We start from the raw sequence: 12,356 nt of genomic DNA on the forward strand, positions 1-12,356 counted from the left end.
CCCGGTCTATTTTAAACCTTAACCGTGTTTTCAAGGGGATTGTCGACGTGGCAGGTAAGGCTATGACTGGGCCAGCCCATCAGGCGTGAAGCGTGTTTTTCTTTTTAATACAGCGTGACATAAAAATACCCAAGAGAAGAAAAAAATGACTAACAAAGATTCGAACTTCAGACCTGATGCTTCCAAGCTCATCCCGCCAACCAATCTAGCTAATACCTTTTGTTTCAAATTTGAAGCGCGAACATCTTCAATAAGACACTGCGGGGTCGAGATTTGAAACATTTAGTTTCGGAATATTTTCTTAGAAACGGTCAACAATTTTGAAAGTCCAAGTGTTCTTAAAAGAAAAAAGAAACACAAAGAAATTTTGAAAACACGAATCATTTTTTAAATCCTTGGACATTTTTTGAAGTGTGAACACTTAAAAAAACAAACAAATTTTGAAAACATGAATAAGTTTAAAACTTAAAAAAATAAGTGCGAAGAATTTTTCAAGATAAGAATTTTTTGAAACATAAACATTTCTTTGTAAAAATGTGAACAAATTCTGAAACCTGAATAAAAATTTAATGTGCGAACACTTTCTAACTTTTTTCAAAATGGGAACAAATTTTCACAAAATTATTCGCACTTTAAAAATCGTAGGGGGTTTAAAAAATGGTTCACGTTTTTAAAATTTGTTTGTGTTTCCCGCATAATTCCAAAAAATGTTTGGATTTCAAAATTGTTGACAATTTTCAAGAAAATATATCTAATAATTTCAGAAATGTTTTCAAATCTCGGTGCTATCGTGTGTTGTTAAATATCTTTGCGCTTCTCTTTTGTCAACAACTGCTACGAGGTGATGTGGCTATCCTGACATGGTAATATACGCGAGGTTGAAAGTAGGATTCCTGACAACGTCTCTGTCGTTTTTGTATTTTTATGTTTACCTTTTTAAGTTCGCCTAGTGGGCGTGCCCAGTACAGTCCGCCTGCAGTCAGAAATCCCGGTTTTCAGCTGCATGTCAACAATTCTTGTTTGGGAATGCACTCAAGGTTCAAAATAGACTGGGATAAGAGAGTTTAGTGTGCTGATTTCAGAGATTAAGAGTTCAGGATTTGATTTAGCTTTTGTCTACAAGTTTAAGATTTATTTTAGACTTTTCTCTTTTCTAAAAGGGTAGTTCCGTCCAATTTTAATGAGGCCAAATCCTGTTCGCATCTGGATCGCTCCTGATTCTAAAAGAAAATAAAAAAAATCTGGGTCGCTCCTCCACTCTTCCCGTAGAAAACTTGTTCGAGCCCTATCTGTTCGAAGCAGCAGGGTAGGATAGGGCGTAGCCGCCGGTGACCACGGCGGTGGCCGCGGCGGCAGAGGGGGGCGGCGAGGATGGCCGCTGGGGCGAGGAGGCGGAGCCGATGACCCCGGCGGTGGCGGCGGAGGGGTCCCAAGGGCTCGAAGACCAACGTCTGATGCACTCGTGGTTCGTCGCCGTCAAGAGCCAGATCGAGCGCACGGCGGTGTAGCCGCCCAGAGGAAGAGGAAGAGCAACCTACGCCCGTTCGGCCGTGGCGTCACGGAGGAGGTGGAGAGAAAGGGCACCGGTGGGCCCGTGAAGGTCGAGGAGGCCGCCGTCTCGTCGTGCAGCACGCGATGGTGGACCCATGGGCGTCCAAGAGGCACTTGACCTTGCCGGATCACGCTGCTGCCGGCGTAATCCAGGCCGGATCTGTGGAGAGCCCGGCGCAACACCGTCTATAGGTCCATATCTCTTACTCTACCTTATTCCTTGCAAGTTCACGACTTCCATTGCTCTTCAGTTCTGGTTAGTAGTTGGAAACTGTAAAAGTATCTGACGAAGCACATGAGCTTTCCACAGTGGCCATGTAACTAAATTCTGAATGTTGCTTCGTTATGCTTAATGGAGCAGGTGGGCAACTCCCTTTTATCTAAGATTTTGCAAGTCTGTGATATCTGTATTATGTAAAACAGGTCATGGCTGATTCTGCAGTTGCTGATTCGATTTCTTTTGCTTCAAGCTTTGTTAGATTGATAAGGGCCGGAGCTTCAATGACGAATCTATTATTCAGCACACAACCCAACTCAACAGGCACTAGCCGTGTCAACAGGCACTCAGGGGCATGCTCGCCTCGGCAGTCATCAAAGTCATCAAGGTGGCAATAGGACACTTGAATTCTACCATTTCAGGCGAGATCAAGCTGCACAGGAATATGAGGAACGATCTGGAGAACATGAAGATGACGCTGGAGTCGGTGGACGGTTTGCTCCGTGACGCTGAGAGGGAGTCTATCAAGCATAACTCCATGCTTCTGTGGCTGAAGCAACTTAAGGATGCCGCGAACGACATCTCTCACATGCTTGAAGATTTTGAAGATGAAACCGACCTCAACCTGGCATGCAAGATTCTGATTTGGTCACTATCGATCTTGATCTGAATGTTGTTGTTTAATAACATATGAATATTTTTAGATAATGAACTACATCTAAAACTTTTTTATGTACAGAAGTAGATCTGAACCTCACTGTTGGAGTTGATCTTTGAGTCGATGTTAAGTAAAAGCTACTTGTTGATGCCAAGACCACCTTTTCATTCCTCAATGTCCCTGTTTTCTTATGTTTCACAAATAGTAAGCTATGTCCACAAATATCATGATTTGATTGAGGGGAAAGTTAAGTAATGCTAGTATGGTATCCCAAGTGTAGTATCAGTTTATGCATTGTTTTTTGTCAAGCACCTGATTGAAACAAGATAGAAGGACCAAAATCATCTACACTTGCTCACTAAGTAGAAATTTGCTACTGCAACCCTTCTGGTTTAGGAAAGTGACAGTTTTCAGAAATTGTTTAGACGGAGGGAAGAACATACAACATATCCCTTTATTCTGAACATTAGTGTCCGATGGAGCAGTTGTAGGACGTTGTTTTTTCTCTTCGATGTTCTTTTCCAGGTGAAATCCATGGCTGCTTCCTAAAACTTAAAATTTTTAAGCAGATGTTTCAATTGCCAAAAGATGGTTGTTGTTGGACCTCTATAATGAAGTGTTTTATTAATGCAATTAATTTAATCGAAAAATTTAGGACGGGCATACCCCTGGACTTAATTGGGCCGATTAAAGGTACAAAAATATCCTTGGGCTCAAAAAGGCCCAGTTATTCTCATCCGTTAGATCACCCATATAATACACGTGCTCCGGTGTATTATAATGCACCGTAAAATTTCCCCTCCTAAATTGGTACTCGTGGAATTTTTGTGGGAACTTTTATTTTTGGATATTTTTCACAGAAAAAATATTCTACCCAATTTTTGAGCCAAAAATGCTCCTCAACTTGAATTTTGCTTTTAGTTTTTTTTCTTTCGAGAAAGCTTCTTGAAATCTTCCTAGATTAAATATAAGGGTATTGTGGATGTTTTGAGATTTTTCATGCCAAAATTTGAGTTTTTTCTTCTTGAAAATTTTAATTTTTTCCTTCTATTTTTTTCTGTTTGGAAGAACTTCTTGAAACTTTCCCAGATTGAATGAGCTAAGAATAGTGTGGATTTTTTTCTTTCTGAAATCTTGTTTTTGGGGTAAATATTGAGCCAAAGTGGTCCTGAATTTGAATTTTGCTTCTATTTTTTTTCAATTCATCAAAACTTCTAGAAACTTTCCCAGATTGAATATTGGGTACCGTGAATTTTTGAGAGTTTTTATGGAAACTTATTTTTTAACAATTTTTTTACCGAAAATGCTCCTGAATTTGAATTTTGCTTCTAGTTTTATTTCTTTTTGGCAAAACTTCTTCAGTGCAACGCCCAAAGCAGTGAACATCCCCCAACCCGCTAGTAGTCTTCTCTCACGCCATGGCCATTAGGGAAAATAAAATTTAAAAATTTAAAAATATACACTAGAAAATGAAATAAATCATGGGAGTGCTATGATAAATAAAATGAAAATGAAAATCACTAAAAAATTACATATTCAGAAAACAAGATCACGGATACATGGCAGAGTTAGAATAACCTAACAAGTTTTTCGGAGGAATTAATAGCACACAATTAACTACAAAGCAGAGGTAGACGACGGTGGCTGCCTGGTGAGACAGAGTTTGACGACTGCGCTGTCCGGCGAGGCACGAGGTAGACAAGAGGTAGACGATGGCAGAATGCTGTCCAGTACTCACACTACTGCTACAATGAACACCCAAGACAGACAATAAACCTGCAGCCACAAAATCAAGTTTACATGGGACAATCACTAAAATTTATTACCAAACATTGATTATAGTGCCCTAATGACGAACTAAACTGAATAATCAATTGCATAGAAAATAAAGAAAAATAGAGATGGCTACCGCATGATATCCCAGGTGCAGAACTATTGCAACTGCACTAAATCAATCCTATGTACACTTAATTTTATGTGATGTGCAGGAAAGCATGGTTGATTAAGAGAGAAAATCATGGTGGAAATGATAAAATCAGTATTATGGCATCCTTTGCTCTGTTGGTTGTACAATTGTGTAAAATTTCCTTGATGACTACCGTCATGTATACAAAGATAGAAGAAAAGGTCAATACTAAATCTGGTAGACTTGATTCCACAGAAAAAGGATCTGCTAGACTAAACACAGCGAGTTTAAACTATATAGTGCTGAAAACAGAGTACCTGATGCTCACTGTTTGAACCGGTGGCTGCCTTAATTGACGTTATTTTTGCTGCCGTAGGGAATACACAAACTCTGACGACAACCGTGGACTATATGAACATCTTGGTTTCTCCTACACGAAAGTCCTGCATGCATTGGAGAAGATTTTGATGAGAACACTTCATTTTTATAGAAAATAGTAAGAGTTTCACTTGCTTTGGCAAATAACATGAACTGTGGCCAAGCAGATTTGTCATGGCAAAGTAAGGACCTGGAAGTCAAACAAATTAGCCTTGGTTTTATGTAGTACATCTTAATGCAAGAATAGTAATAGCATGTGAGTACCATGGAAATGTAGTCTCCATTTTTGCACTAAGAAGACTGATACTACAGATTATGAATTTATGACACACAAAACCAGTGCATAGTGTCTTCTAGAATTGGTAGGCCACTCCAGCTATACAATCTCTAAACAGCATATAACACACTCTTCATAGTTATGAAAACATTATCATAGCAACTACTCCCTCTATCCCATAATGTAAGACCTTTTTTGACACCACACTGACACTAAACTAGTGTCAAAAAACACCTTACATTATGGGACGGAGGGATTAATATTTGACTACTCTTCAGAAATTGCAGAATCTCTGTAGTTTATCATATGTCTGAATTTTGATCCTCTCTACTACGTATGCTTAGTGGGATTTATTACCAGTATTCTCTGTAGTTTATAAGTAGAAAATGCCACTGGGGAATGCTACATGTCTCTTCTAAACTTCAAAACAAACACATGCAACTGAACTATGAAACTGTTATTAGCACTAGTTAAGTTGTTCCAAGCCATAGTTTACATGTATGACCTGAACTTGTATGTGTATGCTGCAGCAAGATTTCAGTTGTTTGAACATGCTGTTACAAGTAATCCAAAATTCAAGATTTCATTACTGAATAAAGGCTTGACAGTTAACAAAATTTATACATGTATGGCCTGAACTTGTGTACGTATATGATACAGGAGTATGACCATAAGCTTACACACTTAACTGTTGACTCTGGAAACTTTAAGGCTGCAATTTCTACTTGTATGTTTGTGTGACAAACCAAATGATTCTTTGCTGGAAAAAATTCATATCATATCCCTTTTTCGAGTTTTGTGTTAATGATTCGTGCATGTAAAAAACGTAGCAGCAGCAGCGTGCTAACAGTCAGCAGCAGCTTCATCATTGCAGGCATCGAGGACGCAGGCCAGCCGCTAATCATGCGATTAGTGACTGCAGAAGTCGTGCAATCTAGCGAACGCACTGCTGGCGTATCCACTACCAATCTGAACCCTAACTGCTAACTGAATTTTATTTCAAGGTGCTGCAATGTGCAGTTGCTCCATGTCTCCACCGCCAGCACAAGGTGTGAGGAGGGAAGGATGGGAGGAAGAGATGAGGGCAGGGGAAGAGATACCTCTTTTCTACGACCAAGTGCAGCCGGGATCTCCAATACCTCGCGGCGGCGGCGTCCCCTCCAGAACCTCACGCGGCGTCGGCGGGGACGTATGTGGGGCAGCGGCCACTACGGCCAAGACCAGCCGGGGCTTCGCCTCCTAGACCTCGCGTCGGCGTCTTCGCCTCCAGGTCCTCGCTCCTGCGCCGCCGTCTCCTACCTCCTCGCGCCGGCGCCTTCCTCTCGCGAGATGGTTAGCCAGATACGGGGGTTTGGCCAGCGGAGTACTAAGAAAAACACACATGACCATAATACCCTTATTGATTAAACTTATTTTTTTTAATTTACAGGTTGAAATCAACGGTGGAAAATAATCAGTGGGAGAGTTACACGGAATTACAATCCGTAACTCTTCAATCACTGTAAAAGAGCTCTATACTATATGCCCATGGGAGCAAAGCAACATGTACACCTTATGATCTATGCATGGCATGAGTGACCATGTACCATTACCAGAAATTCATACACATGTTTTTTAACAGAAAAATATTACAGCATTGTATTGTGTAGGAGTTTATATTTCCGGCCTATGCATACATGTAGATGTAGTTGTGACGTTCCACATAGGCTGCATTCTATTAGGAGCACTGTTTTAAATAGCCCGCTATAGCTCCGCTATAGCACGCTATAGCGTTTACAAAAAGTCTTGCGCTAAGAGACTTTGGTCCAAACAAATGAATAAACATTTTAAATAGCGCGCTATAGCTCCGCTATAGCACGCTATAACATTTGGAAGAGGTCCGCCGCTAAGATGCTTAGCGCGCTATTTAAAACTTTGATTAGGAGTACAAAACAGTGTAGTTCTGGCTAGAAGCACGGGCACTGAGATACAAAAACTAGATCATTTAAGAATATTGGATAGCACGTATCTTTTATTATGAGGCAAGGGATGTAGATTTCATGCCCTATTGGCTCGATTGTGCATATATTACTGAATAATTCAATCACTGTCACAGCTTTTAAGATCAAGACATGTGGCAACACATATTTACCAATGCCAAGGAAGGAAGCATTGAGAAAATGTGTGTCAATGCATATATAATTTTTCCACTAACCTCTGCCTGCATTGGCTCAGTGTGAATCTTCAGAAACAAACATTGTGTTGGCCCATCATCCTTGACAGGAGCATAGCTTCATCCATATCTCGCCCGGCATCCAGACTTTCGCTGTTGTCCCATGACTTGCTGCTCGCATCTGCATCACAAAGGCCACAAGAAAATTCATCAGTTCGGCAACATGCCAAGAGTTCCTCAAGGAAGGTTAGAGAGAGAGAGAGAGAGAGAGAGAGAGAGAGAGAGAGAGAGAGAGAGAGAGAGAGGACCAAACCAACAAGCTTGTCGCTAGATGTACTATTCATCTGTTGTATCAAGGAGAAAGGAGGAGGTGGTGGCGCTGAGTCGGCGGAGAGATAGAGGAGGAGCAGGAGCAATTTGTGGGGCGCGAGAGGCTGGATGGATATTTATAGAGAAGATGGCGTACACCATGAGTGGGCGGGGAACACGGAGAGGCATTGGATGGGAGGGCGATCCGTGTGAGTCACGCGGGAGGAGGAGGAGGCAGAGTGATATACTCGCAGATGCATTTGTGAGATTTGGGAGTGCCTGATTTGTAGGAGGAGGAGGAGCAAGACGAGATAATTAATGCGGAAGGTTTGTTAAGTTTCCTGACAAATAGTACTACTCCTTAACAAAATCAGTGGGTAGTTTCCATTTATTTCCTAGCTAATTACTACTATTGCAAATCACGTTAGATCTCTGTGTTAATCGCTCCCTAATCCTCTCCCACGTCTTGCCTAACAAACTTACTATTGCAAATCACGTCAGATCTCTGTGTTAATCCCTTCCTAATCCTCTCCCACGTCTTGCCTAACAAACTTACTATTGAAAATCACGTCAGATCTCTGTGTTGATCCTTCCCTAATCCTCTCCCACGTCTCGCCTAACAAACTTACTATTGCAAATCACGTCAGATCTCTGTGTTAATCCCTCCCTGATCCTCTCCCACGTCTTTCCTAACAAGCTTGCATCTGCTTCCTTCTAAGCATGATGTATGATACTTAAAAGGAAAACTGGCCAGTCAATCATGCATGCAATAGATAGATTATTACATTAGTAGATTAGAGAAGGGAGCAAAGGCAAGAGAAATGGATCACTTGTAGTGGTACTAGTATTTAATAGAAAGATACTAGGTTCATACACAGATTCAACGGTGCGATGTGTTGTGATGTGCTTCAAATTAGAATGGTGATTAGAGAAGAGAACAAAAGCAAGAGAAAATGGGCCTGGCCTGGCTATCTACATCTGACATGATTGATGACCACATGGTCGAGTTGTAGCATCATCATTAAGATTCAAAGTAATTCTCACATAACATACATGTACCACAGATTGATTGTCTTCCCTCTCACATAATCTTGGCAAGTCCAGGCAAGTGACGGAAACAGTTTGGATACTAGTATGCATCCTTGTTTGTCAAAGAAACTAGGACAGGACCTGATGCTTGCTTTGCTGCTTTTAACTGCCAAGCAGCCACCTTGCATGCATACAATACAAACACCACTCCTGTTTCTTTTCTTTTTCTAGTGGTAAATTTGAAAGCGAGAAGGAACAGGTAGATTTCTTCTTTTTTTCGTGGTGAATTTGAGAGCAAGCAGGCACCAGGTAGAGGTAAACGTACATGCCTCCAGTTTCTTTCCAAAACACACAGTTGCTTTCCAAAAATCATCACACACACACACAGTCACAATGCATCATCAGCCATCCACCCGATTTCATCAGCATACAGACATAGTTACATACATACTGAACGAATAGATAGATAGATAGATATTCTTTTCATGCACAAGTTATCACATCGCCTAAAAATACTGAGTAAATGAAATGGACGAGCTGACACTTATTGATTTATTTCTTCATGGAAAATTAACCATTTGAGCCAACAACAAAAAAAGCACAAATTCATTCAACCAATCAAATCATTTGTTGACATTGACCAAAAATACAATACAATCCAAATTTTACAAACAGTATCTATGTACCACTCCCTCCATGAGACATGCACCATTTCATCCAAATCTTACAAACTCCCAACCCCAAGACACCCAACCCAAAGGAAGAAAGAGAAAGTAAAAATAATCACAACCCAAAGGAAGAAAGAGAAAGTAAAAATAATCATGAAACTGCCTATATGCTATCTCTGAGATTCGCCTGGGCCTTCTTGTATTACATCATGTATATTCGGTCCGGAGTATCATTGTCCCATTCCGCACAGAAACTTACGATTGGGATCTCTACAGACCCATCTTAGTCCATCCAGTGGCAACGGGGTTCATCGTGCATGTTGATTGATTGTTGAGAGACGTCGAGCAAGTTCCTCATGCCTTCAACCAACAGGGCCACCTCCTCGCATGCACATCTGGTCGTCGGCCTCCAAGTCCAACACTCTCTAGACTGACAAGGCGTATCAGGCCAGATCCATTGCTCGCCCATCATAATCAATCTATTCCATGACATGGAACCTGACGGCCATAGCAACAAGTTTATGAATCAAGTACCAGAGCAACCTTTCAAACTAAATGTTCTATGGTGAGTGATAAAAAAAAGACACTAGAAATCAAACTAAATGTTCTATGGTGAGTGATAAAAAAGACGCTAGAAAATCAATCTCACACAAAGTGTTGGCTGATACTATTCTAAGGAGACACAAAAACAACAACATGCTTTGATCAAAACCCAAAACAAGAGGAACCCGTCAATTTTACATAAGCTAGCCAAACTACAACGGACCATCACAGAATCCAAGTGTTGGTAGCAACATCTCCGACAGGCTGCTAGCATAGCTTTGCCACAAATGTGCTACCAGCATCAATTTCAAAAACTAAATAAATGTTATATAGACTGATCAAAAAGGCCCTGGACAATCTCACACCAATTATTGGCTTATACTACCAGGAGATGACAAAAAACAAAAGCATGCTTTGCTTACACCAATTATTGAGCTAGCAAAAATACAGCAGTGTTGCAGTGCTAGTAGGGCATCATCTTTCGCGTACTGGTGGCAGTTATAATTCGTAATGAAATTCCTACAGTTTTGGCGCTTAATCCCAGATCAAGACCATGATTTTCATGGAAATAAAAATCCTAATTCACCATGTTGATAGAAGTGTCATGGTACACAAAGGGTAGCAAATACTCAGAAGTGTGAATTGTTCAGTGCCATGATATCCACTGTTCACGGTAAAAAATACCCACGGTTTACAAACTGCTAAAACATGGCATGCATTGTTTCAAAGTACATGAATAAAACCTGCATGCTCCTACAAGATTATGACACAGCCACTGCATAATCTTGCAAAGCACAAAGCTTGTGACATATTTCATCAACAAGATGGATGACCGCAATCAAAAGATTCTGGTGGCCTGAAGATCACCACCAGACAGCATGGCCACAGAACCAAAACCTAAATATTTGACTTCACGACAAGGACCACAATACGCCCTACAAGATTATGACACAACCACCGTAATCTTGCAAAGCACAAATCTTGTGATATATTTCATCGACAAGATGGATGACAATCAAAAGATTTTGGTGGCCTGAAGACCACCACCAGACAGCATGACCACAGAACCAAACCCTAAATAGTTGGCTTCACGGCTCGATGATAGGACCATCTAAGAGCACAAAGAGGGAGGGAGGAGATCAGGGACTCACCAGAACAACTGTAGCCGAACATGTAGGTTATGACACAGCCACAGCTGTCCCGTCGGGATCGGCGCCAAAGACAATGAATTATACTCAATTGGATCCTGACATAGTTATTGAAAATTAGAATTAGATGTTTGGACCTCCCGTAATTTAGAGTTCATAGAACTCATTTCTGGATCAAAATATAACAAACAAAACAATAACAGATTGAGAATGAGGAGACCGTCTAGTAATTTTTGGTCCTTGTTATGACTTTTGCCCTACACATACAAATGATTGCTCACTAACACTAGATAATTTATCCTTACACCACATCACAACACATAACTATGATTAATCCTACAATACACTGCACCACTACACAATGCGCCAGCATTTTGTTTTATTTGATAGCCATTAACAAGTCAACGCCATAGCATAGTGATCCTATCAAACTAAGCAATAAAGTTCAGGCACCAACCTTAGGAAAACAATTGAATTGATGTTCTGAAACCAACAGTCTATCGATAATCTCAAGAAAAGAATGTGATAGTTCCATCAAGACCATTCATGAGTCACTATAAAGTTCAGGCACCAACCTTAGGAAAACAATTGCATTGATGTTCTGAAACCAACAGTCTATCGATAATCTCAAGAAAAGAATGTGATAGTTCCATCAAGACCATTCATGAGTCACTTAGTCCCCAAGTTTCTACATATTCATCCATGGCTCAAAGCACTAGAGGACAGATCACAAAGCACTGGGTCCCAGAGCAGACATAGGAGGAAGGAGAGACCAGGGACTCACCTAAGTACTGGTAAACGGTAGAGCACAGTATGGCCGTCTCGTCAGCACTGGAAGCAACGCAGCGCACCAACGTCGCCTGAGACCGCACCGACAGGAGTTGCTGGTCTGTATGCACGCGACACCAAGACCAACCTGCTCATAGATAAGATTAGTTGTTGTTCGACGAGAAAGCTAAGATAAAAGTAACCTGCTCATACAATTGGTTGTGTAATAACCGGGAGAAAAAAATGAGTGTTGGTAACATAAATGATTGACAAACAATACAAGGCAAGGAAATAATGAGAATACTATAAATTGACACGTTGTAGGATGTAGCAGATATAATCACAAATATCACTTCCAAAATCAATACGAGAACCAACAGGAGTTCTCTCAGTACTTGTGGTAGAACAGAAACATAATGCACATTGATCCAGTAGACTGTAGTACGACTGTTAACTTGCACGTTGATAACCAGCTCTATCTAGCATTATGACCGAGTAATGTCCAGATTAATTTCGAGAAACATTTTGCATTGCTAGTTAATTATTTCAGTGATGGAAACTATCAGCTAGCTACCTCGACAAGATCTCACACCAATTTCATTATCACAAACCTACCTACACCTACACTCCACCTCTCCTTCTTCCAAACTGATGATAAGGGCAACCAAACCAAACTGGTGAGAGGAGGACACCATGTTGGCATCGCCTCCACTTGCACCGGGTGGCGTGGCTTGCTGAAAATCATGGTATTA

The 12,356-nt window shown here is 40.9% G+C and overlaps 2 long non-coding RNA genes across 2 annotated transcripts; one reads left to right on the forward strand and one right to left on the reverse strand.

Moving 5' to 3' along the window:
- Positions 1-1,269: 1,269 nt before the first annotated feature.
- Positions 1,270-2,601, forward strand: LOC123082948 (uncharacterized). Its single transcript, XR_006439166.1, has 2 exons — positions 1,270-1,743; positions 2,031-2,601. It is a non-coding gene; the product is annotated as an uncharacterized lncRNA (long non-coding RNA).
- Positions 2,602-3,896: 1,295 nt separating this feature from the next.
- On the reverse strand, positions 3,897-7,588 carry LOC123082949 (uncharacterized). The gene is made up of 5 exons (XR_006439167.1): positions 7,453-7,588; positions 7,182-7,320; positions 6,088-6,353; positions 4,650-4,775; positions 3,897-4,202 (listed from the first exon to the last, which is right to left on the reverse strand). It is a non-coding gene; the product is annotated as an uncharacterized lncRNA (long non-coding RNA).
- Between the last annotated feature and the right edge of the window lie 4,768 nt (positions 7,589-12,356).

This window comes from Triticum aestivum, chromosome 4A, assembly GCF_018294505.1.
Source record: "Triticum aestivum cultivar Chinese Spring chromosome 4A, IWGSC CS RefSeq v2.1, whole genome shotgun sequence".
Lineage (NCBI taxonomy): Eukaryota > Viridiplantae > Streptophyta > Magnoliopsida > Poales > Poaceae > Triticum > Triticum aestivum.